Consider the following 27,777-nt stretch of genomic DNA (forward strand, 5'->3'; position numbering starts at 1 on the left):
CCGTATTTCGTATGTTGTTTTGGTCTGCCGGTGTTTGTTCCTCAGTGCTGCTGTGGACACGGCCAGCACTGCTTGGAGCGGATTGTTTCTGTGGGTTGTGCAGCCTGGCTGCTGATGTCGTAGTTCCTGATAGTGGCTGCCACGGAACCCTACTCCTTTCCATTTTGCCTGGTCCTCATTTCACCGGAAAACACAGTGGCTGTAGCCGCACATAGATAGACTTTTTTCCTCTTTCCCTTTCCCCCTCTTACCCCTCCCTAGACCTCTCTGGGCTTTGACGTCATGTGTGCTCCTTTCGGTTGCCATAGCAACCCCATTCCCCAAGCCCTCTGTCCGTCTCCTCTGGTAGGTTCCACAATGGTACAGGCAGCATCGCGCTGCACAATGGTTTCCAGGCAGTGAAAGAGGGTGATTCAGCAAGCCACTCTTCTTTTTTTTTTTTTTTTTTCAAAAAACCTCCCCTTCTTCTTCTTCTTCTTTTTTTTTTTTTTATGGGGGTGGGTGGCGCTTGTTATATGCTTACCTTTTTCTTTTCTTTTTTCATTTTTACAATTTTCCTTTTTTCTCCTCACCCCTCAATACCTAGGGGCTTGAGTGAGTTTAAGATTGGGTTTTCTTGGAAATCACCTGTCCATCACTAATTTTAAACAATTTCCCCACCTCCAAAGAATCTATTCCTTATTACAATTTGGAATGTGGTTAATGAAAAACAAGTAGGGAGGATTTCTGGGGCAAACACTGCTGGATCAGGATCGTAGTTCTCAAGCACGGAATGGTAGGTGCTCTTTGCTCATTCTGGGTTCTAACCTGTTTTTTGGAGGGTGGGGTGATGCCTATTGATTGCTCCTGGTGGGGCGGGAGAGCAAGCATGGGAGAAGTGGGAGAGATGGGGTGGAAAGCAGGTTAATGAAGTGAAGTACCTCTAAGGCAAGAAGCTACCAGCCTTTCCTTGTGTGTGGAGCATCTCTCCCCAGACTTGGGCGTGTGGAAACCTTTCTGTTTGGAGTGAGGGTTGGCAGGGGGTGGGAGGGAGCTTTCTTATTGTGACCAGGGGTTTTTAGACCAATGCAGAGCTACAGAAAGGAAGAGAAGAAAAACAGCTGGGGGGGGGGGGGGAGAGGGGGAAGGAGGGAGAGAGAGAAAAGGAGAGGTGGGGAGAGAGACAGAGAGAGAGAGAACAGCTGTGCTTGTTAGAAGTGCTGACCTCAGTCCTATATCTGAGAAATGCTCTGGGTTCCATAAAACATCAAAAAATCATGTCTTTAAGTATACATTTATGTTTACTTCCTGAGAGGTATAATTTAAATGAATATTTTGGAACATATTTACATATTTTTAGTAGGGAATAGTATTTATATATTTTAGTTGCAAAACTAATGGCATTACTCTTGCAGAGACATTCTAGGCTGAATTTGGGCTGGGAAGAGGAACACAGGACAGGGGTCAGGATAGAGATTAGAGAAAACATTGGCACTGCAGTCGCAAAGGTAAGGGGTCCCTTTAAGAAAGTGATCTCCTATCACAGCAGGCAGCATTTTTTTTTAATGGCAGGGTTCCCATATTCTGTGCTGGGATACTGTGTCCCCTAGAAATGTCAGAGCTCTTTTGGGAAAAAATCAGAAATGAGCATGGCAATATACTCATCAGAATTTATGTATTTGTGCCTGCAGCAAAATAAACATGATTTATTGGAAAATCTTCAAGTGAATCAAGGTTAAAGATATCTTAAGAAAAACTGTATATGCATTTTTCCCCTGTACATTGAAATCTAGAGGCTGGCTCTGCTTTTACCTCCTAACACATAACTTCCCAGGTACTGCAATTTAGCTACCGAAAAAGAATGGCTTATCCCATGGCAGTAGGCTCTGAAGGAATCACAAGGTTGTTTACATGGGCTGTCTTTGCTGCAGAGCCTGACAGTGTCTTTACAGCAGCACTGCATGCTTCTGGTGTGTTGATGATAACTTTTATGAACGAACCGGAAAGAGGCAGGCTAAGTCATGGGACAGGCCACAGTTCAGATTGCAGGAAAATAAGTGCACTCAGCATTGCCAGCCCAAGGTCCAATTTCCTCCTTGCATCCCTAGTCTGCTACTTGCCAGACCCAGGAAGATCTCACAGAATGCTGATCACCGTATTAAAAATGGTTGCAGGAATGACCACTTCTCTCAGAGTGGCTTCTGTACATTTTCTACCTTAGGTGAGCATATATGCTGCGAATATAGATAGTGATGCTCATGCATGAGCTCAGAAGCTTCAGACTCTACTTCAGAACCTTTGGATTTAGGGGCAGGACAGTTTGGATGAGCAGTTTTGCTGCTTTTGGTACGTATTCCTTTTCTGCCTCGATCTCACTCTTAATTGACATGAAGTACCAGGTTAGCTTATTTTATTACACAGAGCAAACGATTTTCTCTTCCCCACAACGGAACAGCAAATCAGATGACAAAGGTGGCATGACCTTAGATATTAAAGAGTCTTCATGCTTCCTCATTTGCACATCACTCTCTCCTGTTATTGCAAAATATCTTTAATTTGATGGGCTCCTGGCATTACAAAATCTTCGCAGTTTTGGTAAAAAAATTTTTTTTGATGATGAGGCAGTGAGAAATCATATGTAGAGTGGAGAAATCAGCTGCCTCCAGCTTCCTGCTTGCTTGCCCCAGAACAGCATCTGCTGTTGGGAGGAGTGTGTTTGTCATGCTGGAAGGGGATGTTTATGAACAGATCCCAGAGGGACCGAGTGTGTTTTGCTGTCATTGTCTGGTATGTCTGCAGCTATTAGTATTTAATGGTTTCATAGTACGTGGTCAATGATTTTCAAGGTTAGAATGAACTGAGACTTGGTTGTGGATGCTATAAAATAAATGTACGTTTTTAAATTACAGGAAATTCATAGGATTTCCCTTGTTAGTATATCTTATAAGAATATCATAAGCGAAAGGTATCTGCCTAGCCAAAATAATATGAAAAAGCCTCCCATGTTTAAAGGTAAAGCGTCCCATATTTAAAGGTCTTTTTTTGTTTTGTTGTTGTTGTTGTTGTTGTTGTTGTTTAGTTTTATTGTGGCTTTATGTAAATGAATATATTTCTTTGGATGTAATCTTAGGGAAAAAGTCTTTTAATACTGATGATAAAAAATAAAGACAAACTAGGGTCTTTCTTGTTTGTGAAACATGGGGGCAAATATTCTCTCTTCCTGCTCTAGTTGTGACTTCAGGTCACATTTGGAGCTCAAAAGACTTTGCATGAAATTGGTGGGTTCAAATCAAATGATTGCTTACTTGCTTATGAGAATAATGGGTCTCAAAGCAAGTCTTCCTTCGATCAGAATAAGAAGTAAACAAATTGACACTTAAAATTCTTTCTCCATTGTGCCTACTATCTCCTCTTGTAGTCTCCTTTAAGCTTTTGGTTGGACGCTGCAACACTTGGGCAAAAAGAACCATAAAGTGTCCAGTAATGACAGAAAGGAATACAATGCTGTATTTGCTGCAGACTATTTCTTTCTTACCACACATGCATCTCTTACACCTCCTTCTGAGGACCGAAGATTTAGATAAAGTTGGGCCTATGGACTACTGGGGGAATGCTTATTGGGAAAGGAGAACAAGACCCATTTATCCCTTTAGTATATTAAATATATTTATTGCATTATATGAGTATGATATGAGACACTGCTACTGATTAGAGAAAAGATCATGCTGTACATTGATTATTTCTCTTTGAAAGAGAAAATGTAATTTAGAATTGTAGCTTGGATTTTCAGAAATTTATCTCTCCGTACATGTTTTCATGGCAAAGTTGTAAGGTTTTGACTAAAGATTTTTCAGTTTGAGTACATTTTATCCTTATGAGAAAATCAAGGCAAAGGGTGGGGGAGAGTGAAAAATCCATATGTTTTAGGGTACTATCCTACCCTCTCCCCCATGTCTTATTGTGAATCTTGGTAGAAACTCCAAATGGAGAACTCAGGTGATATTAAAAATCCTTAAATAAAAAGAAACATTTTGGCTTGAAAAGTGCTACAAATTTATACTTATTTTTGATAAAGAATTTTCTAGGTGAATTGATGCTTTAGGTCCATAATAAGCCACTATGACCTTTCTCACTGTTCTTATCTCTGAGATGTGAAAGCCATAGGTTTATAAAGCTAATGTTCTTAGGAGTGGAAAGTAAAGATTTGAATGGAAAAAGAGATGACTCTAGGTTCCTTAGAAACATTCTTAACCCACAGTTGCTCTGAAATCTCATACAGTGTGCAGGTGTAAGTGAAATTCCCCTACAGGCCAATCAGGAATTTGCAGAGTAACCTGCTCAGTAATAAACAGGATTTTTGCTACATTGTGTGTGTGTGTGTGTGTGTGTGTGTGTGTGTGTGTGTGTGTTAGAATGCAGGGAAAAACCCCCACCACCCAGCAGTGATTTAAAGTACTAGAAATTCATCTTAGTGACTTCTCTTCATAGAAGTAAAACTGCTCCTAGTTTCTGGATGTTAACCTGCCTGGGTTCTCCATGTGCTTCCTGAAAATGGGTTTCTTCAAGTAATTGTCCTCTTCTCATACACTGGAAGTAGGATGTGAGCATTGGTAGTGAAGTAAAGCTCTTAGGCCCATTTATTTGGCAAGGTTTCTTCAGTGTCTGTACTTCCTCTGTCATTGCAGTTATCACACTATCTAGTAATTACATATTCCTGTTTCCTGTGTAAACAGATTATACTAAAGTATAATCTCCACCAAGTACTGACTGTGTCTGTTTGGCACATTGTTGGGGCTCAATAAATAGTCCTTGGATGAATGTCTCCTGTGTACAGTGTTCTCTGCTAAGTGCAATGGAAGGAAGAGTTTGGAGCCATTTGGGAGCATATAATCATTTAGGGAGATGAGGTTAAATAACAAGGATGGTGGTATATGATCAAGGGCTCCTATTAGTGATTTGACACTAAATATAATAGGAATTCAGAGGAAAAATAAATTCCTGTCCTCTGAAATGGTGGTAGGTGACATTGGAGGTCACACTGGGATGTTCACAGAGCAGGAGAGTGTGGTGTGGAAGGAATTCTTAGCAGTAAGTTGTAAGCACCTGGCCAGGAAAGGGACTCTTAGTTGGGGCAGAGAGGATGGTTTTATGTGGATATTGTGAGCATACTTTCAAAAGTTCTAGAAATTAAAACTCATGGTTTGATAATGGGTAGAACATTGGAAATTGGTACAATCTTGGAGAATCTGGTCCATTATAATCACAAAAAGTAACAGTAACAGATTGAAGTTACAAACCTATTTTTGTAACTAGATCAGATTAGGAAAAACATACATACAGGTCTGTTTCCAGCTTCAGACCAATTTCAGTTTAGTTTTATTCTATTTCAAATACTTCAGAGGTTTTTGAACTTCTTCTTTTATCGGTAAGCATGTAACCCATTTTTCCAATGAAATCTTATGTGAAAAGCAGAATATGCAAACATGCAAGGGTGGAACTGTTTCCATAGAAGCTGAGTAGGGTGCCTTGTATCTCAAAACCAAACTGATATAACAAAACCCAAATATCATGTCAGATTTTATGTCAAGATTTTAAAATATCCAGCTACTCTGGTATTGGTAACCCCAAAGTTCTTGTGCTTGTGATAAATTTGAATAGAGTAAACCAGCCTGGGATGTTTTATTCCCTCCTCCTGTGTGCCATCACTCATTTTCAATTATCTTTGTCAGTCTTTTGATTTCCTAATGCAGATGAAATTCCCATTTAAGTGTTCAAATCAAACTCATTCTGTGTTTTTGCTTTGATTTTAGGCTAGCGTGAGGAACACCAAAGGCAGGACCATCTCAGATCTTCATTATGGCAACTCATGCAAGAAGCTGTTGAATTAGAACCATTTCCTATAGATGAGAAACCATACAAGCAGTGGTGAGTTGCAAATTTAAAAATATTCCACAGCAGAAAACATATGATCTTTATAACTCATGTAAATATTGCATGTGATTTAGTGTATGGATCTGAAGAAATACTGCTCCAAATAATGTGAAGTAAAGAAATGAAAATAAACAGGACAGAATGTTTGATTGATGGTGCAGTGCTATTACTGCCACATAGAGTAGCATGAAGTCTTGGGGTACATGGGTAAATTGTGTCACACCAGGGACAGGAGGGTGCTACTGCCCTGGACGATACCAGTCTGTGTAAGATGGCTGCAGTGAACAATTTCATGTTGCTGAGTTAACAGTCGAGTGACATTATTTTTCAGTGGTTTTTATTATTTGCAACATAATTCCACATTTTACCAATTTACCCTGTAGGTAAAAGAATTGGTTCTCTGTGAAAAGAACCTGTAATGCTCAATACCTTTCAGGAATGCACACACACACACACACACACACACACACACACACTCACTCACTCTTATGTAAACATATAGGAATATATATAAGAATGTATATAATATATATATATATATATTAACATAGCATTTAGATCCTTGCAAATAAGGGGAGAGAAATCATATCACAGTTTTATAAAATGCAATTCATAGACATTTACCCTACAGATCCTTGTGCCTAATACAGCAACATTAAAAGTAGATCCAGTTTTGGGGCACCTGGGTGGCTCAGTCTCTTGAGTGTCCAACTTCAACTGAGGTCATAATCTCGTGGTTTGAGAGTTTGAGCCCCATACTGGGCTCGCTGCTGTCAACCCTGTCAGCGCAAAGCCAACTTCAGCTCTTCTGTTCCCCTCTCTCTGCCCATCTCCAACTTGCGCTTTCCCCAAAATAAATAAATATATTTTAAAAAGTAGATCCAGTTTCTCTGCTAGTTGGAATAATTTTTAAAACTTATTATCTTATAAAAATATCAGCACACACAGGCAGAATATTTTTTATAAAATACTTGATGCTTTATAGTCATCAAAGTCAATAATCAATAGACTCCAGCAGAGATGAAGCAGTTATACTCTGTCAAATAACTTTGAGAAATAGTGTATGACAGCAAGATTCCAAAAGAAGCTGTTTTGAACTGGTGATCAATATATCTCTTTCGTTTGCTTAGTGGCTTATGTAACTCTGGGTGGGTAGGCTTTCTTGTGAATTAATGCATAAGCCATAACTACAGAAGACTGATGAAATTAACCCTGTACTTCTTTCACATCATGATTTTCATTACAGTCTGCTTACAGTTATATCGAGAAAGTAGATATAATAGCCATCGCTATGCTGTGCTTAATCACCATGTACTAAATGAGTGTTTGTTATTAAGGAGAATAGTATGTAATTGCCAATAATGAACCATATAGGGTCTAAAGGAAGGGCAACTTTATATGGTTGAACTTAACGTTTTGCATTATGTGTCACTCCCAGTGATGTAGAAAACATATATTGCCCCGTCTTAAACATTTACTCATTAAGCAAACATTTATTGAGAATCTGTGATGTAGACATTATCCTTGACTCTTGGGATAGATGAAAGAGATAGTACCTGCCTTAAAGAAGCTTTCAGTCTACAGAGTGTGGTGCTTACGCTAAAATGTGCCATTAATTGGGGGGAGATAGTGTTCAAAGAGTGTGGTACTTACACACTGGGCGGTTAAATGGGTAGACATGCGGTGCTAAAGGAAGTGCAGCAGAGACTCTAATAAAGATGGGTTGGGAATTTGTCAAGGCTTCCTGAAGGGAGTGATATTTTAGCTGAATGTTAAGGACAATGAGAAATAATCAGTGGAAGGGAACAGTGGGAATACTTTTCAAGGGCCCAAAGGTTTAACAGAGTATGATTTTTTGGGAGCACACTGTGCCATTTACTGTGCTAGGGCATAAATGGGGGTGTAGAAATGAAACTGAAGAGGGGTACCGGAGACATATCATGAAGGATCTCTTAAATAAAGCTAAAAAGTTTGGACTTTATGCCAATATGAAGAGCTTTTAAAATATTCTAAGTAGGAGAATGACACGATCAGGTTTATTTTTTAATTGTGAAATATATCATAGACACAGAAACGTGTATAAAACAAATATAGTTTAAGGAATAATTATAAAGCAAACCTCATATAACCACCATTCATATTAAGGAATAGACTCTTAGTAAGTACCAGTGTGTTCCTTTAAGATCACATGCTTTTTCTTCTCCACTAAAGGTGACCACTAATCACTATTTTGCCTCTTATCACATTTGTTCCTTGTTCCTTTGCTTTTCTTTGTAGGTTTTCCATCTTACAGTCATAGTATATATATACATATATATATATATATATATATGTATGTATATATATTCTTAATCAACTGATTTTGCTGAACATTATAAGATTCTTCTACATTAATGTATGTAGTTTATTCATTTAATTATGTAGTATTCTACTCCATGAATATACCAAATTTACTTATCCATTTTACTGTTGGTGAATATTTGGATTGTTTCTGTATTACTTATGCTAATTTATGTGCATAACCTTTATTTATATATATATATAAATATATTTATTAAATATATTTATTAAATATATTTATTATAAATAATATATTTGTAATAAAGTTATTAGTTATATATAGTTATATATATAGTTACTCATAGATTCTAGTATACATGTGTAAAATCTTCTTCAGGAAAGGAACTACTGAATTTGGGGGTATGTGCACATTCAGGTTTTCCAAATAATGCTAGAATATTGTCCCCATATCGGTTATATCAGTTTACACTCCCATCAGCAAGGGAAGTTCTCTATTCTCACCAACATTTCATTTATAAGTTCTTAAGTTTCACTAATCAGGTGGGTACATAATTGTACTCATGGAAGTATTAATTGGCTTTTTGCTGATTACTAATGAGGAAGAACATCTTTTCATTTTTTATTGGTCATTTGATTTTCTTTTGTGAAGTACCCACTCAAGTGTTTATGAGATTTGTCTTTCAAAATAATAACTAGCATTTATTGAGTTCTTACTGTGTAATTGCTTGTGCTAAGCACTTTGCAAGGCATTTAATCTTCATATCATCCTTATGATTTACAGATAAGGGAACTCAGGTTTAGAGATGTTAAATAACTTGCTAACAGTCATACAGCTAAGAGACAGATTTAGCATTTGGGGGCTTTCTGACCCCAGAGTTCTTCAATTTCTTGGATAGCCTTTGGAAGAAGATAGACTGAGTCAGAGAGAACACCTAATGTGGTCTATTGAAGGAATCCAGTTAAAAAATCATAGGAACATAAACCAAAGAATCACCAGTAAAATGTAAGTACAAAGCAACTGGACTCAGTACTGAATGTTGTGGGTAAAGAAGAGGCAGAATATATAAAGTCTTGTTACTTGTTGGTTAGGTATAGTCAACATTAGTCATACAGTGTATATTTATATTCCAGGTGTTGTGATTAGGTGTAAAGAATTATGATTCCATGATTCAATAAGAGATGAATTTAGTTCTGGGTACCTGGGTGGCTCAGCCAGTTAAGTGTTCAACTCTTGATTTCAGCTCAGGACATGATCTCATGGTTCCCTAGATCAAGCCCCGCGTGGAGCTCTGTGCTCTGCCTCTGCTTCTCTCTCTACCCCTCCCCTGCTCTCTCTCTCAAAATAAGTAAATATTAAAAAAAAAAAAGAAATGAATTTAGTTCATGGGACCATCAAATTTAGGGTAGAGAGACCACCGTGTTCATTCAACTCTTCACTGTTTTAAAATGTGGAACCTGGTGCAAAAAGAGCTTAAGTGGCTTGTTCAAGATCACATGTTATGAAGTGTCAGATAAAGACTAGATATCAGGCTGGCAAAGAATGCAAAGGAGTAACAACTTGCCTGATTTTTAAATTACTTGAAAATGCAATCAACTTACTTTATCTGCTAAACATTTAAAAAATTGTTTTTAACTTTTATCTATTTTTGAGAGACACAGAATGCAAGCAGGACAGAGGCAGACAGAGAGGGAGACAAAGAATCTGAAGCAGGCTCCAGGCTCTGAGCTGTCATCACAGGGCCTGACACGGGGCTTGAACCCATGAACTGTGAGATCATGACCTGAGCTGAAGTCGGACGCTTAACTGACTCAGCCACCAGGAGCCCCTGCTAAACGTTTTTGTTTTTGTTTTTGTTTGTTTTTTAAGTCAGTTGCCTCATCATCGTTGTTAGGTGGTTTATTTAATGTAGTCTAGAATTCTATTTGCCTGCCCATGATTCTACCAATGGAGCCACCAGATCTGATTTGCTATTGTTACCATGTAACTGCTCTGCTTACCTTTGATACGCTCCATTGGCTATGTAATAAGTTCACTTTTCCTTAACATATACCATACTCCCATTCACCCCCATTTTAGTAACTGGTGATCTTTCGAATTGCCTGGGGACACTAATGTGCTTCATTCTCATCACACACACTCAAATGTTTCTTACCTCTGTGATTTACTTCATACTGTCTATTCTGCCTATATTCATCCCACCCAATCTTTACTTAGTCATTAGCCAACTTTTAAGGCATTTGCAATTGAAAGAATGGTCTGGGGACCAGCAGCGTGAGCATCATGGGCATCATCTGGGGCTTGGTAGAAAAGCCGTATCTCACGTCCCATCCAGATACCCTGGCTCAGAATCTTTCAAACAAGATTCTCACATGATTTCAAGTCTTGGAAGTACTGCGGAGACTCACTCTAGACTTCTCAGGTGTTACCAGAAACCTTCCCTGACTCCTTCCATTGGGAATGCCTTCCTGGTGTTCTCAAAGTAGCCTAGGTATATCTATCTCATTGTATTACATAAATAGTAGCATGTTTTACTATTTATGTGTCTGTGTCTGTGCCTTAGCTTGTGAGTAATTTGACCCAGATCTAATTATCTTTTGGTTTTCCATGCCTAGCACAGTGCCTAATACTTGGTAATACTGAACAAATGTTTGTTGAATGATTGTTTGATGAAAGAAAGAAAACAGAGCAGGAGATAGATACATAGAAAGATAGAAATAGAAGTAGGAAAGAGAATCATAAGGAGAAAAGGCATAAAGCCAAAGGAACTTCATAGAGAAAAAGGTAGACTAAAAAAAATTTTTTTAATATCTCTGGATACAATCTGGAAAGCAGCCTGACAGTCTACAATCTTATTTAAGTAGATTATGTGATAAATGTGAATATTGTTGGCCAAATCCCTCAGAAGCAAAGATTACCTTAATTTTTTATATAATTACAGTATAGTTTTATTGTTGTTGTTTTTGTTGAGTAAATTTTGCTAAAATTTGTTTTACTTTCCTAAACAAAGTATTCTACTTAACTAATCAGAGATTGTTCAGAGTACTGTGGAAAGTGGATAGAGGCTGCAGGTTTGTTTGAAGCTGTATAGAAGACAGAAATAAGAGGCCAGTGAGTGGAGAATAGGCACCATACATAAAAGACCTTTCTGATGGTTAGAATTATTTGTAAGTCCATGCTTTTAGAAGAATAGTGAATTTTCCAGCACTGCATTTAACCATCTTCATGTTTGACCAAATACGACGAACATGTTAGAGATGATACTACTTGATGTGAGAGATTGAACTCAGTGACTTCTAAGGTCTAGGGTTCTTGTGAATTATGAGTCTATAATTGTTCAGAGTAGTGCTGGAAGGATGAGGGTTATAATACATGATTAGAATAGTGGATAACATTTATTGAGTGATTACTTGTGCCACTCACCGTGCAAAGCACTTTGCATGCACTAATTCATTTAATCCTCACAGGAATCCTACTGAGCATTTCCATTTTATAAATGATGAAACTGAAGCATGGGAGATTTAGTAACTTGCCCTAGATCATGCAGCTAGTGTTGGTAGAGCCCAGGGAGTCCAACTGGGGAGCACTTCCTTTTTTATCACTGTGTTGAATCCTTCTCAATATTAAAGATGAAAGTTGGACTCAGTGGAGCTTTAAAACATTGATGTGGTTTAAATTCCAAGTAAGTGTGCTAACAGGAATTCTAAGAAATGATAACATAATCAAAGTAAAAAGAGATAGAAATGAGTGTAACGGGTTTGTGGAACCAAATGCCTTACATATGAGATGAATTAAGAGGATATTCAGAAATTTGTCATTATGGTGCCATTTTGTCTTGTTTTTCAATGGCTACAAGCTACCAAGATGGGAAACCAAGTCCTCAGGAGTATAGTTCACCCTAGTAAAAACAGCGTAACTAGCCCTCATATTGTATAAAAGTTTAAAGGCTTTTCACCAATTGGTGGAACCTCAGGCTGTATCTCCTGGGAAGATGGATTTGGGACTGTCACTGTTTGAGAGGTCCCAAGTAATTTGATGTCCTACTAGGAAAATAATAAGGTGGTCTTTATAAGTTGGCATTTTACTGGAGTTTATTTGAAGAGTAAGTTAGCTTAAATTTTAGCATGTCTCAGATTCTTCGTAGATAATTCTGTGTATTCCAATAACCACTATTAGAGGAACTACTATTAAAATGAAAGTATGAGATCTTAATGAAAATTTGGTTAACACAAAAAATGTTTTCAGGGGCACCTGGGTGGCTCAGTCAGTTAGGTGTCTGACTTTGGCTCAGGTCATGATCTTGTGGTTTGTGAGTTCGAGCCCCGTGTTGGTCTCTGTGCTAACAGCTTGGAGCTTGCAGCCTGCTTCGGATTCTGTGTCTCCTCCTTTCTCTGCCCCTTCCCCGCTCACACTCTGTCTCTCTCAATAATAAATAAATGTTAAAAAAAAAAATAAAGAAAATAAAAACAAAAACAAAAAAACGTGTTCAGATTAGGGCCTGTTGGAAAATTTAGTTCATAGTGTAGCAGCATTCATTACATGTGATAATCTATTATTTATAGTGCAGATATCAGAAATTATACATGCTGGATATCTCACAGTTTTCTTTCTAGTTGTACTTTTGGAAATTCTAGGTGGTTTGTTTGTTCTTTAGATCCTTAAGTCCCACTTTTTTTTTTGGTCCCCTAAGGCCCATTTTTAAGCACCTTTAAATTTGAGAGTGGATAACTTTGATGATATTGTCTTTAGAAAATCATTTATAAGTCTTAAGAATCAAAATAATTCTTTTTTGAAATTTAATTTAATAAGATTTAAAGATATTCTACTCCCTTACTCCCCTCTAAAAGATTGAATAAAACATGTTAGGCAAAACCTGTGTGAAATAGTGGGTAGGAAACAAGTTAAACTATTTTTTGTCTTTTATGAGTTTAAGCCAAATACATCATGTCATATGTCTGTTGACTGTCCTCTTGCCAACCAGGGTCCAGGTCAGCAACGTGGACTGTCACAGGCAATCATATCTGTTATGTTTCACTTCTTGTTAGTCTTGGTCCTGAGTACAGATGTCTGGCTCTGTGTTATAATTTAAGGAGCCAAAACACCCTCTAGTTTTCTGCTTCTGAACCTGATATAATGTGTGAAATTCTCACTTACTTCTTTGGTTGAAGACTGTTTCTATTAAAATAGAAATTTTGTGAGGTAAATTGTTCGTTCCTTTTAATTAAAGCATGAGATGATACTCAAAAGGCCAGGACCAAGTGGACTACCTTGGTGAGGGTCACCTTGGCCAATGAAGGTACTTCATGAGAAGGGAAAGCAGCTTCATGGACAGCTGGAAGGGAAGAATAGGCCAGATGGAGGCTTACAAGAGTCTTGAAGACAGACTTACCAATGCTCAATTTTGCTTTACCTGACCCCCTTTAGTTATCTTTAGCTTCATATCATCACTCTAAATCAAAAGATAAGATATTTGAGTTATAGGAAGTCACTTCTGATTATTAAGACATCATTATCCATGAGGGAGATAGTTTATGCACAGGCAACCAAACTGACTGCATCTACTTTCCAGATTTGTATCATTCTTTATATTAAAATTATCTGCTGCTATTAAAGGGCTAGTGTGCACAAATGTTTGCTCATTGATTTACCTATGAGAGGGATCTATTAAAATTTGCCTTTAAAAATCATGGTTTCCAAGCTGTACTGGGATTTGCCAACATATCAGGTGAAACTATTGGCATCTTGATTACCTAAGCTATCCTATCAATACAACAGATTTACATGAGGGTTAACAGATATTTTCAATGGACAGATTACTGTGGTAGAATCTTTGAAGAATGAATAAGATACACTTATTTCCTCCTTCCCTTCCTCCCTTCGTTCCTTTTCCTTCCTTCATTCCTTCCTTTGATCCTGCCTTCCTTCCTTTCTTCCTCCTTCCCTTCCTTCCTTCCTTCCTTCCTTCCTTCCTTCCTTCCTTCCTTCCTTCCTTCTTTCCCTCCTTCCCTCCTTCCCTCCTTCCCTCCTTCTCCCTCAAATATTTACTGGCTGTCTCCTCTATGCTAGGTGCAGCAGCAATAAAGATAAATTCTATTTAGTCCCTGCCCTTAAGCAGCTCATTACCAAATCTGGGGCCTTGGGATGGGGAGAGAAAGGGAAAACACTTGTAAATAGATGAATCTCACACATAGGATAGTTGCTTTAATACATCCTGAGTTCAGGGAATAGTACAATTACAAAGTCAACTACTCTATTGGGATTCTGCAGAAAGACATGAGTACCAGTGTTCTAAAGCAGCAGTTCTCAGACTTTGTGGTCTCATGATCCTTTTACGCTCTTAAAAATGGTTAACCATGAGCTTTTGTTTATGTGGGTTATATCCATTGGTATAAACCATATTAGAAATTAAGATATAAATTTAAAATATTTGTGTAATTCATTTATGAATTAGCAACAGTAAACCCATTGCATGTTAACATAAAGTATATATCTTTTTATGAAAATTATTTTTTACAAAGCAGAAATAGTAGTTACAAAGTGGCATTGTTTTATATTTTTGCTTATCTGTTTTATGATTAGTTTAAAAGAAGATGGCTGAATTCTCTTATATACTTATAGCTTCCATCTGTTGTTATATAACACATCATGCAGCCTCTTGAAGACTCTACTGTACATCTGAGAGTAAATGCGAGTGAAGGCAGCAAAATATTTCTTATAATTATTTGGAATTAGTTTTGACCTCAGGGATCTCCCCCTCTGCCTAAAGGAGGTCTTGGAGATACTCAAGGGGTCTTGTGTACTATACTTTGAAAACCACTTCTAAAAAGTATCTGTTGTGTGTAATGAATTAATATCTCTTTTATGCATCTAGAATGGTACTAATTGTGTACCAGCCTTAGAAAAACAGAAAATAGTATGCTTGGTTATTCAGAGGAGGAACTCTAGTTGAGAAAGACTATAAGACTGTAACCTCGATGAAGGCAGAGAGATCAATTTATCTTTTTTACTCACTAGCTGTCACAGGGCCTGACACATAGTTGACTTTCTGGAAATTTCAATGATAAAACATTCTGCTAAGACTGCTATGTACTTTCATAAGTCATTATAAATCTGGGGAGAATATGGTGAGTGCCACAATGTTAAATGCGTGTTGTGGAGTTGGAGGGAGTAGGTATTTTCAACTGAGGTATTAGAAGGGATTCATGGAGGAGAGGGCATTGGAGTGGAGTTGTAAAGATAATTTGGTAGTCAGTGTTGGAGTTGGAAAGGTCACTTCTAGTAGGAGAAACAGAATAAGCAAGGATAAGAGTGGGTTTGGGGTTCGGAAGTTTAGGTTGTGACTTAGGGATGGAGAACATGGCAGTCAGAGATATGGTAGAGAAAATAGATTGGAGCCAGACTGAGGGAGATTGTGAATGATCTATGAAGGAGTTTGGGTCTGTTTCTATAGACAATGAAGAGCAATTCTGTTTTCCGAGCAGGCTTAAGAAAATGATCTTAGCAGCAATGTTGAGAGTGGTTTGGAGAGGAGCGAGAATGGAGGCAGGATGAGCACTTACAGGAAAGAAGGAAATGATAATCCAGTTTGAAGAAGACAGTAAGAACCAGACCAGTGGAAAGGGATCTAGTATATAGGAAGGCTTCCAGGTTTCAGGGAATTTGGAGTAAGAAGTTGTAAAAGAGGTAGTGTTTCAGTCAGTAAGGAAGGAAAATCCTGGATTATTTATGAGTTCATTATAAGTCCAGTCACAGTATTAATAAGCAGTTTTACACAGGTCCTTGGGCTTTGGTTTTTCCATTTGTAAAATGTAGAAATGGATTGCTTGCCTATTTGTGTCACAAGAGTCCCTGTAAGGATGTAAGGATAAATGAGCTGTTTTGACAGAAAAGCGCTGTTAATCTAAGCCATCAATAATAAAAATGAGAATGTTTGCCAGGTGCTTTTGCTCCTATGTTGAAGGCTGCTATGTAAATATGAAATACTGCCTGGAACTATTGTCACTGTTAATAATAGTAAAGTCATTACCACAAAATGCCTACGTAGCAAACTTGTTCTCTGTCAATTCTAAAGTGAGAAGATGAAGCCAGGCATGAAGTCCATTCTATTTTGTTTGTTATGAATTTTGCTTGTTGTAAACTATTTTCCTGGTTAGTAGAAAGCCATTTTAATAGTATTCAGATTTCATTGTATCTCATTATTTTCATCACTCTATTCTGGTCAGGTTTTCCATCACTATCAGGGGCCTCATTATCCTGACTTTTGCATTCTATGCAAATGGAAGTGGGACTACATTTGATGTGTCAGTACTTGCATCTGTGCTTTTGTTAATTGTGGCTCCTTCCATTAATTTAACACATAACTATATGGTATGCTCCAGAGATAGAATGCTTGGGTTCAAACCCAAATTCTATTACTTCATATGAAATCCTGGCTAAATCACATGATCTCTTAAGATTCAGTTTCTTTACCTGGAAAATGGTACTAATAATGGTGCTAATCTCATATGGCTATTGTGAAAGTAATGAATGCAAAGCACATAGCCTTAAGTGCTCAGTAACTGCACGGTGTTGTTGTTTTTGACCAAATTTATTACCATTGTCATCAACATATCGGTTTTTTTTTCTAATCAGGATCTTTTTCCATACTTTTTAAATTCATTATTTGTCTTCCAATAATTAATTTGTGACCACACAATTAATCATCCACCTTTTCTTTACCTAGAATAACATTTTGAAGAATTCCCCAAATTTTAAATTTTACTAATTTTACTAATTTTATATATATATCTATATCTGTATCTATATCTTATCTCCCTCCTGGGCTTTGTTTTACCCAGCAAATCAAGTATTTAATTCTGCTGTGAATGTAAGGGATCCAATGACTTGTTCTAACCATCTGACTGGTATTATTTCCCATGGCACACTGCTATCCTCCCACACAATGTTTCTGTAGACAGAATTCTCTTGCCATCTTCCTTTTTACTCTAGTATTTTGTTCAATCTGTTCTCAAGATCTCTAACAGTCTGTTTCTGTCCTTGATATTGATCATGCCTCTAAAGGCACCTTCCCATATTAGCTCGGATCCATTGAGATCTGTTTGGAACATACATCACGCCCCCCGATGTATAGTGCGTGGTTGGGGCCACCACCAAACCTGTGCTCTGCTCACCAAACCAAGGCTCATTTTTTAATTTATGTAAGTACTTGAATATTCACCACCATTTCTCTCCACATTGTCTCTAACTTCTATGAGACAGGAACCAAATGAAGTCAGTGGTCTTGCTTCCTATCAAAAGTTGATTCGTATTTGTTAACAGTCAATCTATTCAAACTGTAGTGGGCGGAATGAAAATGACTATTGAAAATAGCTGCTATCAGAGGAGGAAAAATGATTGAGTAGTAAGGCAAATCAGAATAAATTAGCATTTAGTCAGTTTTATCTTTTACTATTCCAGTATTGAGTATTTGTTTAGAAATTGTAGAAATTGTTTAATTTAGATGAATATACCAGGAGGGAGTTTCCTTTTTGAAAATTATGATACGTAATCTGGTATTAGGTGACTGAGATTTCAGTTTAGCACCTTGACTTTACCTATCTTTTGGAATAATGGGGTACACTTACTTTAGCCATCTGTTAGTTGTGTGATATTGGCCATGTTACCTAATGCCTGGTTTCTGTTTTCTTATCTGTAAAATGGGAACGACACGATCATCTGTCTCAAAATGTAGTTCTGAGAATTTAAATTAATTTTCACAAGAGATATAAGATGTAAGAGATAGGAAGTTATTAGAACAATGCCTGGCACAGAATAAAATTTCAGTACCTATTAGCAAATATTATTACCCACCTGAAACAGCATGATGGTTAAAAGCTTGATTCTGTATCACTTACTACTTGGGTAATTTTGGACTCTTTTTATAACCTCTCTGAGCCTCTGTTTCATTTTAATTTGGACAATGATGATATCTACTTCACAGGGTTTATGTGAGGAATAAATGGAAATCACTTAGTATAACTTTCATTGACTATTAGCTATTATTTTTTTAATCCTTATGACACATGCATTATCTAGTAATTATGATAATAAATATTTACAGAGGACTTACTCTGAGCCAGGCAGTATCCCAAGTATATTACATGTATTATCTCATTTATTCTTCACAATACTCACAATGAGGTAGGTACTATTATTATACCCATTTTACAGATGAGGCAAATTGAGGCATAGAGAGGTTAAGAACATGTTCAAGCTCTTACAGTTAGTAGGTGGTAGAGCACAATCTGTGCATTTATGCATTGAACTTTATTGCTTCTTATGAAGATAAAACAGTTGAATGAAATGTCTGGAGAATAAAATTAGACTCTCAGGCTAATGATTGAGGTTGTTACTGTGTCTTGCCCTCTTGTAAACCCTAAATCTATTCATATGGTGACATCAACCTGGTTAAAAAAAAGATTAGTAAGTAGCACTAAAGAAGAAAACAATGTGAAGCAGTGTTTTGAGAGGGGAACCTGATGTCTCTGTCGTTGTGTCTGGAAGTGAAGTCTCTGATCCTTCTTGCCCAAGGTAATATCTTACTGTCGTGGGGATGCTATAAGAGCAAGGTTCACATGAAGACTTCTGGTTTTATTCAGTTTCAACGTCTTCCCTTTTTCTGGCTGCTTGCCTCAGTCACTGCATGACTCCGAGGCCCCAAACAATTGCACGTATCTGTTATTTCTTTATTTTTAGTTTTTGAAATCTTATTTTGGTGGGATTTATACTCCGCATGTCCCTGGTGATAGTTGGGATGATGTTGTCTTGTACTGCAGCTCCCCTGTTACACCCTGTGTGATAGGATGGTAGAATAGTCCCCGATGGCAGGGTGGGGGCCCTGAAGGACTTCCTCCCTCAGGCCACACAGATGGGGATTCACATTTCCAGTCTGACATTGGGCAATTCATTAATGCTTTTAAGACTTAGTTTCTTTTTATAGGGGCACCTGGGTGGCTCAGTCGCTTGAGCAGTAGGACTCTTGATTTTGGCTCAGGTTGTGATCCCAGGCTCATGGGATGGAACCCCGTGTTGAGCTCTGTGCTGAGCTTGGAGCCTGCTTAAGACACACAGTTTCTCTCCCTCTCCCTCTCCCTCTCCCTCTCCCTCTCCCTCTCCCTCTCCCTCTCCCTCTCCCTCTCCCTCTCCCCACCTCCCCCCCACCAGACTTTCTCTTTCTCTCTAAAATATAAATAAATAAATAAATAAATAAATAAATAAATAAATAAATAGACTTAGTTTCTTTTTATAAAATGGGCATGTAGTACATACTCCATAGTTTTTGAGCTAATTAAATGTAAAAGATTTTAATACAGCGTTTGGCTAGAGCAGAGAGTTCAGTTTTGTTATTGTTATAACACTAAAATCTTTAAAAAATATTGATTTGCTTTAGATCATTATCAAACAGTTTTGTTATTGAAATAACAAAAGAAACTTAGTGGCTATTATAGCAAATACCAGGGGTACTTTTCAATAAAATAAAATTAATTAATTTCATTTTCATTCTTATTAGCCTGTGACCTCTACTAGGATTGGGCAAAGTGAACTGTGGAAAAGGCAGAGGGCTGGGAAATGCAAGAAAAAAATGAGTCTACAAAATAGTACTCTGATCTTTATACAAGTGAGATAATGCATATGGACATGCTTTTCACATTCTCATTTTCCCTGCAAATATAACATTAAAAAAATAATTTCCATGCGCATCCTGAGAAGAAAAAAAAAGTATGGAATTAGTCAAGGAAAGCAAGGAGAAGAGGAAATATTGCACTATTTGTTAAAGCATGGATTGGATTGGAGGAAATTAGAATCTGAGCAATTGGACTGTTGGAAAAAGGCAAATAGATATTGGAAACACATATGTGATAAGGGTAAAATGACCAGCCTGATAGTGTTGGAATATTTGGGCATATCAGTGGGGACCTGAGGGCCAGGGAAAGGATTCCAGATGATATCCAATAGGCTCAGCCCATCCCCAGCATCAGGGCTTGGATCCCAGATACTGATTCACAGGGTGACACAGAATTAAAGAGCAAGATTTTCTAGTGTAGACTAGCAGTGGTGAATTAATTGGCAGCTCTTGATCTAGGCACTGGTACAATGACTATCTGCTGTAGTCTTTCTCTGTCCCTGGGTTGCAAGCTTGGTCTAGATTATCTGTTCATGTTGGGTGCAGATGTCCACTACCTTAAGGACCCAGGGTTCTTGTCACTTTCCATTTTCCCATTCTCTCTCTGGTGTGAGGCAGTTTCTTCCTTATGACTCTAAAACACAAAGAGGCTTATTACACACCTTCTTCTGGATGTCCACTGATGTAAGTGTGGATAGAGACCTTGAGAAGTGTCTGAAGAGTCCATCTGAGGTGATTCAGATATGATTTGCCTTTGTTAGGTGATCAAAGTGACTGTCAGCCTAGTGCAGAAACTGTTTCTAAATTTAATCTATGACAAGACTTCTAGCTACTTGGAATTTACCATGTGGGAATAAAGGTAATCTGGATGTACTGTCAGTTACCACACTGATTTCAAGGATATTTGATTTCATTTATTCATTCAATAAATATTTATTGAATACTACTATGTGTCAGGTCCTGTTTTAGCTGTGGGGTTACTATAATGAATATAATAGATAAAAAAAAAATCATTCCTGACTTCAAGAGCTCTTTCTGGTTGCAAAAGACAGACAATAAGTCAGATGAATAAATAAAATATGTTGTAAATTAAATGGTGGAATGGTCAGGAGAATATTAAAGCAGGGGAGTGGATTAGGAAGTATGGTGTAGGTTACGATTTTTGCTGTGGTAACTGGGGAAGGCCTCCCTGGAAAGCCATCGAGCAAAGACCTTGTTTGATATGTCCTCATAGCCTGGTGTTCCTCTCTTTTTGTAATTCCATTTTTGTCCCTTCCAAGCTGTATACTTCATAAAAGTGAAAAGCACTTCCTGGATAAATGCTCTAAGTTTTATCTTCTTGGATAAGACCCTCTATGTAAGGGTCCATCAGTACCCCTAATTGCTTGATAGAACCTCTAAACAGGTCTCAAGAATCACTTACAGGAGAAAGTAGGTTTGTCAATCTTAAGTTTTGCTTACGACAAATTTTCAAAGAGTTTTGCTTAGGACAAATTTTGCTTAAGACAAATTCTCAAAGAGTTAAGATGGTTTAGCTTTCCCTAAATAAATCTATCTCTAATTAAAAAAAAATTTTTAATGTTTATTTATTTTTGAAGGAGAGAGAGACAGAGTGTGAGTGGGGGAGGGGCAGAGAGAGAGGGAGACACAGAATCTGAAACAGGCTCCAGGCTCTGAGCTGTCAGCACAGAGCCCGACACGGGGCTCGAACTCACAGACTGCGAGATCATGACCTGAGCTGAAGTCAGATGCTTAACCGACTGAGCCACCCAGGTGCCCCAATATATCTCTAATTTAAAAGAAAACAATTTAAAACTTTTTATATTATTTCTCTCTTCCATAAAATTGATTCTTCCTTTACTTAGACACTATCTGCTATTAATTTACAAAACTAACATCAGATTCTGGTTGTTTTTTAGAGGTTATTATATGACATTTCCATGTTCTTTCATTTGTTATTTGATCTTATACTGATTTCAACACAAGTTGCACTTTTCTTTTAATGTTAGAAAAGTTTTTGATTTTAGCTTAGTTTATCTTGACTTGTTTCTAATTCAGGGTGGCATCTCTGCCCCCTGACACTCATATATACTATATATGAGTAATTTATCATATGATCCATTGCACAGAGAGAGTGAGAAATAGAAGGAGAGGGTGAGAAAGAAAATAAGGAGATAAAAGCAAAAAAGCTTTAAAAAGCTACTTATTTTTATTTATTTTATGTATTTATTTACTTCTTTAAAGATTAAAAAAAATTTTTTTAGTAATCTCTACACCCAATGTGAGGCTCAAACTTACAACCCGAGATCAAAAGTCACATGTTCCACTGACTGATCCTGCTAGATGCCCCAAATCAACTTATTTTTAGCCTGTCATTTATATCTGTAGCACATTATCTGGTTGTCCTTTATTATGTTACATTCTAAGGCAGGATTATTATGGATTTTTAATTTTTGAAAATCGTTTTTCACATAGTTTTTATATACCAATGTCTTGTACATATTTGGTATAAATGGCATTCACTTATACCTTCTGAGGGTTTTGTGGCCTTTTATTTATTTTATTTTATTTTTAAAAAATTTTTAATTTGATTTGATTTCATTTCATTTCATTTATTCATTCAATAAATATTTATTGAATACTACTATGTGCCAGGTCCTGTTTTAGCTGTGGGGTTACTATAATGAATATAATAGATAATTTATTTATTTTTGAAAGACAGAGAGAGACAGAGCATAAGCAGGAGAGGGGCAGAGAGAGAGAGAGAGAGAGAGAGAGAGAGGGAGACACAGAATCTGAAGCAGGCTCCAGGTTCTGAGCTGTCAGCACAGAGCCCGATACAGGGCTTGAACTCATGAACCGTGAGATTATGACCAGAGCTGAAGTTGGACGCTTAACCCACCAAGCCACCCAGGTGCCCTGGGCTTTGTGGCCTTTTAATTTGAACACAGTTCAACACCTAGCACAGTGTAACACATACAACAAATTATTTATATCTTTTGATTAAATTAAAAAATATATCAAGAGTTATCCTAGACATTTTATGAATTATCTTTCAATTCATCAAGCTATGGAGATGACATTGAAGGTATAGAGTATGGAGATGGGTGTTGACAGTCAAGGCACTCAGAGAATTTAACAGGTAAGTGCTGGTAAGAAATTAGGCTTTCTCCTTTTCTACTTTTTTCCCTCCTACTTCATCCTGTTGACCTTGATGATATTCTTCTTTCTCTATGGATATATATATATATTTTCATATAAATATATAGAGAAATATATATATACTCCATATATATGTGGAGAAATGTATATATACTCCATATATACATGGAGTGTGTATATATATACATATATACATATATATATATGGAGAATATATATGTAATATACATATAATATAAATATATAAATATAAATATATAAATATATATATTTATATACACACACACACAGAGAATCTATCTATATATCTATGCCTATTATTCTAGACAATGATCTCAGAAAATGTCTTAGCCTCATAGGATTATAGCTTGGTAAGGGAAGCACATTTTCCTTCATAGCATGTATCACAGTTTTTTGTAATAATAAAATTTGTATGGTGACTTCAAATATTTGAGCAAAATATGATATTATTATCAACTGGGCTATAGTATTTTTTGTGAACATATGACAAGGCTACTGAACATAGTTTAGATGACAGGGAAAACCTTTTTTGAGTAAAAATAGGTAGGAATTAGCCAGATGGAGGAGGGAGGTTGGTGGAGTGGGAGAAACTTCCAGACTGAGGAGACAGCATTTGTGTCAGTGTCGAGGTGACAGAGATTTGAAAGTTATGTGAGAGAAAGAAGGATAGTAAATGATGCTTAAGAAGTAGGCAGGGGCCAGTTACATTATGAAGAGTTTTGTATGCCATATTCATTATGGTATGGAAGAGTTTATTTCTTTCTTTCTTTCTTTCTTTATTTATTTATTTGAGAGAGGGGGAGAGAGAGAGAGAGAAGGAGAGAGAGGGAATCTTAAGCAGGGTCCATACTCCACACAGAGCCTGACATAGGGCTTGATCCCACGACCCTGGGATCATGACCTGAGATGAAATCAAGAGTTGTATGCTCAACCAACTGAGCCATCCAGGTGTCCCATGATATGGAAGTGTTTTAAACAAAGGGTTGGAGACCTGATCAGATTTGAGTTGTAGGAGAATGCTGTCTTTGCTGTGTGGAAAGTGTTTAGAGAAGGCTACTAATGAAGGTGAAGAGAAAGAGAGGCTGTTGCCAGCGTCCAGGAGAGATATAGAGGTGGACTGGACTAGCTCTGCAGAGTTAGAAGAGAAGGGGATGTGTTTGAGGGATATTTAGGCAGTAAGTAGAATCTGTAGCATTTGGAAGATGAGGGGAATGAGAGAGTCAGGCACGATTCCTGAAGCTGGCTTATGTGGGTGGTGGCTGCAATTTTACAGGAAAAGAACACTGGAGGAGGAATAGGCTTGGGAAGGAAGATGAATTCAGCTGTGGTCATGTGGAACTTGAGGTACCCAGTAGGCAGTTGCATGTTGTGTTTAAAGTTTAAGAGATAGGTGTGGGCTGGGGATTATGTTTAGGCCTCATCGACAAGCAGGACACCATAGCTTGAGAGAAGAGAGAATCTAGGGAAAAGCCTTGATGAATACCGACAGAGAAGTAGGAGGATAGTAGTAATAAAAATGACAAAAGCTAAAATGTATATGACACTTACTGCATGCCCAGCGCTGTTTTATGTGCTTTTACACATTTTAAATCAATTTAACCCTCTCAAGAGGTGCTACTGTTATCCTTGATTCTACAGAGTAAAAATATATTGAGTCCCAGAGAGGTTAAGTGGTTTACAGAGCATCACACAGCCAGTATATGGCAGAACTGATTTAAATCTAGGCAGTCTGGCTTCAGAATTTGTGGGCTCTTTCTCCACATTCTTCTGAAAACTATGGGCATGTGCTGTCTAGAAATTCTGGGAAGGGAGGGAGTAACCAGCAGTGTCGCTGCCTAGAAGCCAAAATCAGGGCCCAAAGTTTCTCATTAGGTTTAATGACATTTGCCAGTAATGAGAACTTGTTTGCTATTTGTGGTAGTCCAAGAAGACAGGTCTCAGTAAGTTGAGGGCCTATGGGAAGATTGAGGAAATGAAGATAGCAAGAGTAAATGATGCCATCCAGCAGTTTGGCTGCAAAGGTGAAGAGAGAAAAAGTTGGGGATCTTAGATGACAGACGTGGGATAAGAAAAAAGTCATGGATATGACTAGATATGGAGGTAGAGCAGAGAGGGATTCTTCATGACAGCAACAAATTTGAAAACCATTGTTTGTTTGTTTTGGAGAAGGCAGATATGGCCTAAATAATTCATAAAATAATCCTTGTTGATGAATTGTAGAATTTTTTGCTTTCTTGAAATTGCTGCAGCTATACAGTGATTAGTTGACTACCAATACCCACTAGTCAATAACATTAAATTGGATGCTATTACATCCCAATTGGGATGCTTGGGAACAAATACGTTAGAAATTTTAACCGGACACAAATGGAGTGCTCTCACCCAGGACAAATGGCAACCATCTTTTAGTACATTTCATTCCATTTGCTCACTTCTTTCCATTTATTTCTCTAAAATTACAGATGGCAAAGATTGCCTTGGGGAAGTTTCCCTAAAATTACTTTTCCTTGTAACTTCAAATCAGGTTTAATTTCAACCCAAGGCTTTTGTTTAGAAGGTCAGCTGACTACCATCCCTGCTATAACCTTCAGATTATTAAGGTGCCTTTCTGAAATATTTAGTGGAAAGTTACAGGCTGAACTGGCCTATTTCTCTGTGGGAATTTAGGGCACAGAAAAAACGTCACAAATGCCACACTGGAACTATGCTGTGTCAAACCATGAGCAGTACCTTCATACAAAGGTGGACTGGGATGTTTTCTAAAATTCTATGTAATTTGATGGGTGAAGTTCTTTCCTTTTTCCATTATAGAGAGCTGAGATTACTGAGAATACTTTTTTAAAAACCTGAATCTGGGGGCTCCTGGGTGGCTCAGTTGATTAAGCGTTAACTTTGGCTCAGGTCATGATCTCGCAGTTCGTTTGTTCGAGCCCCTCGTTGGGCTCTGTGCTGAAAGCTCAGAGCCTGGACCCTGTTTGGTATTCTGTGTCTCCCTCTTTCTCTGCCCCTCCCTCTCTCTCTGTCTCTGTCTCTCTCAAAAATAAAAACATTAAAAACAACAAAAACAAAAACAAAAAAACCCTGAATCTGAAAGGTGTGTTGGTTCCACAAGTTTTTTTCCTTTCCTATCTGAAATCCACAGCATGGGATTGATGAGTTTGTGACTTGTTTTTAGAATAATTAAAAAAATCTCCCTGATGAGAATGATTTATAAAATGATACATTTAAACATAAAGTTGAATATAATGTAAAGTTTTACTTAGAAAAAAGTTTATTTAAAGTCTTATTAACTTTATTTAAACATAAAATGTATTTCAATGTAAACTTTTATTATTTTAATACCTTAATTTTCTTATACTTCTAGTTGTTGTCTTTTGAAACATCCATAGTGTATTTGCATATTGTTTGGAGAAAAAAAACCCATGTGTGCCATAAGTAGAACTTTGCTATTTGGGCTAAACATTCATTTTTAGGAAAGAAATGTAAGGTTATCAGTTAGTCACTTAAGAGTCCTATTCCCACATTATTAAAGGAAAAGAAAAGAGGAAACAAGATTAATAGCAGAAAGATATAGTTAATGATTAAGTGAATTTTAGTTACAACCCAACAAAAGTATAAGCTAAACCAGTTAAAGAATAATTTTGGTACTTTTTTTCCCCCTAAACAGGCCTTGTAGATAATTATACTTGCTGAATCATTTGTCATGTTATACATTTCCCCAGATGAACTATCAACCATATTTCATGAGGTTCATTTCATAATTGATTTGTTGCTCTTAATAAAAAAATGTCTGAGCCTTCCCCTATTAAAAGAATTCAGTGACTATTTGCTTGAGGAAATTCTCAGTACCTGTTCTTTGTTGAATGAAAAAGAGGGCAATGAAGCCAGTTGAGAACATTTTTCTTTTCACTTTAGTGACCAGTTGTGAGGGTGAATGAACACCTATGCTCTCATTCTGTACCACTTAGTGTGCTTTTCTAAGAATGATAAACAGAGGTGTTTTTTGTTTTTTTTTTTCCCCAGTCTGGCTTGTTCTGAGACTATATTCTTGAACTTACAAGCTAATATAAGGGTGAAGAGGGGACTCTGCAATCATATTTAGACTTGAACACATCTATACATCATGTTCAAGACATTGCCTATTCAAAGGAAATCACCAAGTCTGCCCTATATTCTCTGTTTTAACTGTGTGCTACTAGGTGAGGGAGTAAATATCCCTTTCCTGTTATGGCTGCTCCTTGCCTTCTATAAAATTCTCTACTTCTTTGGAAAAGTCTGTTTTCTGGCTCACACTTTAGTGAGAGCCTGAGAATCCTATAGAGTGTCTTTGCTTTTAAGAACTTTCCTGGTGGTTTAAGTCAACGTTGAGAGAGGAAGGTATTGTTCTTATTGTCTTCACATCTCCCTTTCTAGCTTTCTCATAAAGCTACATTTCTCACAAATCATATCTCAGGTGTTTAAAACATACAAAATGACCTACACTCTATCTCTGAGTTTATAGATTTAGTATAGGTCATTTGCAAAATTGATATGCTGTTTGTCAATATTTATGTTTTGTTTTTAGCCAATTTTTTTCAAACTATTATTCATTCAGCAAGTATTTATTATCTATTACATCCTAGACATTGTGTATTAATTCTAGGATGAACATGAATAGGGCATGATTTCTACATGCAATCTCTTTGTATCCCAAAGGAACACCATCAAGTATATTTAACAAATT

General features: G+C 37.2%; 1 protein-coding gene across 15 annotated transcripts in view; it reads left to right on the forward strand.

Annotated features, from left to right (window-relative positions):
• Positions 1-27,777, forward strand: part of MAPK10 (mitogen-activated protein kinase 10) — a 580,375-nt gene that overhangs the window by 237,332 nt on the left and 315,266 nt on the right. For 12 of the 15 annotated variants that reach the window (XR_006201836.1, XR_006201835.1, XR_006201837.1 and 9 more), the window contains one exon: positions 5,790-5,904. The gene's annotated coding sequence lies outside the window, so the exon portion shown is untranslated. Of the gene's footprint in view, positions 1-517; positions 776-1,394; positions 1,488-2,237; positions 2,326-5,789; positions 5,905-27,777 lie in introns of those variants that run through there. The other 3 variants (XR_006201838.1, XR_006201839.1, XR_006201842.1) reach the window with 3 other exon arrangements.

Source organism: Panthera leo, chromosome B1 (assembly GCF_018350215.1).
Source record: "Panthera leo isolate Ple1 chromosome B1, P.leo_Ple1_pat1.1, whole genome shotgun sequence".
In the NCBI taxonomy this organism is placed as follows: Eukaryota; Metazoa; Chordata; class Mammalia; order Carnivora; family Felidae; genus Panthera; species Panthera leo.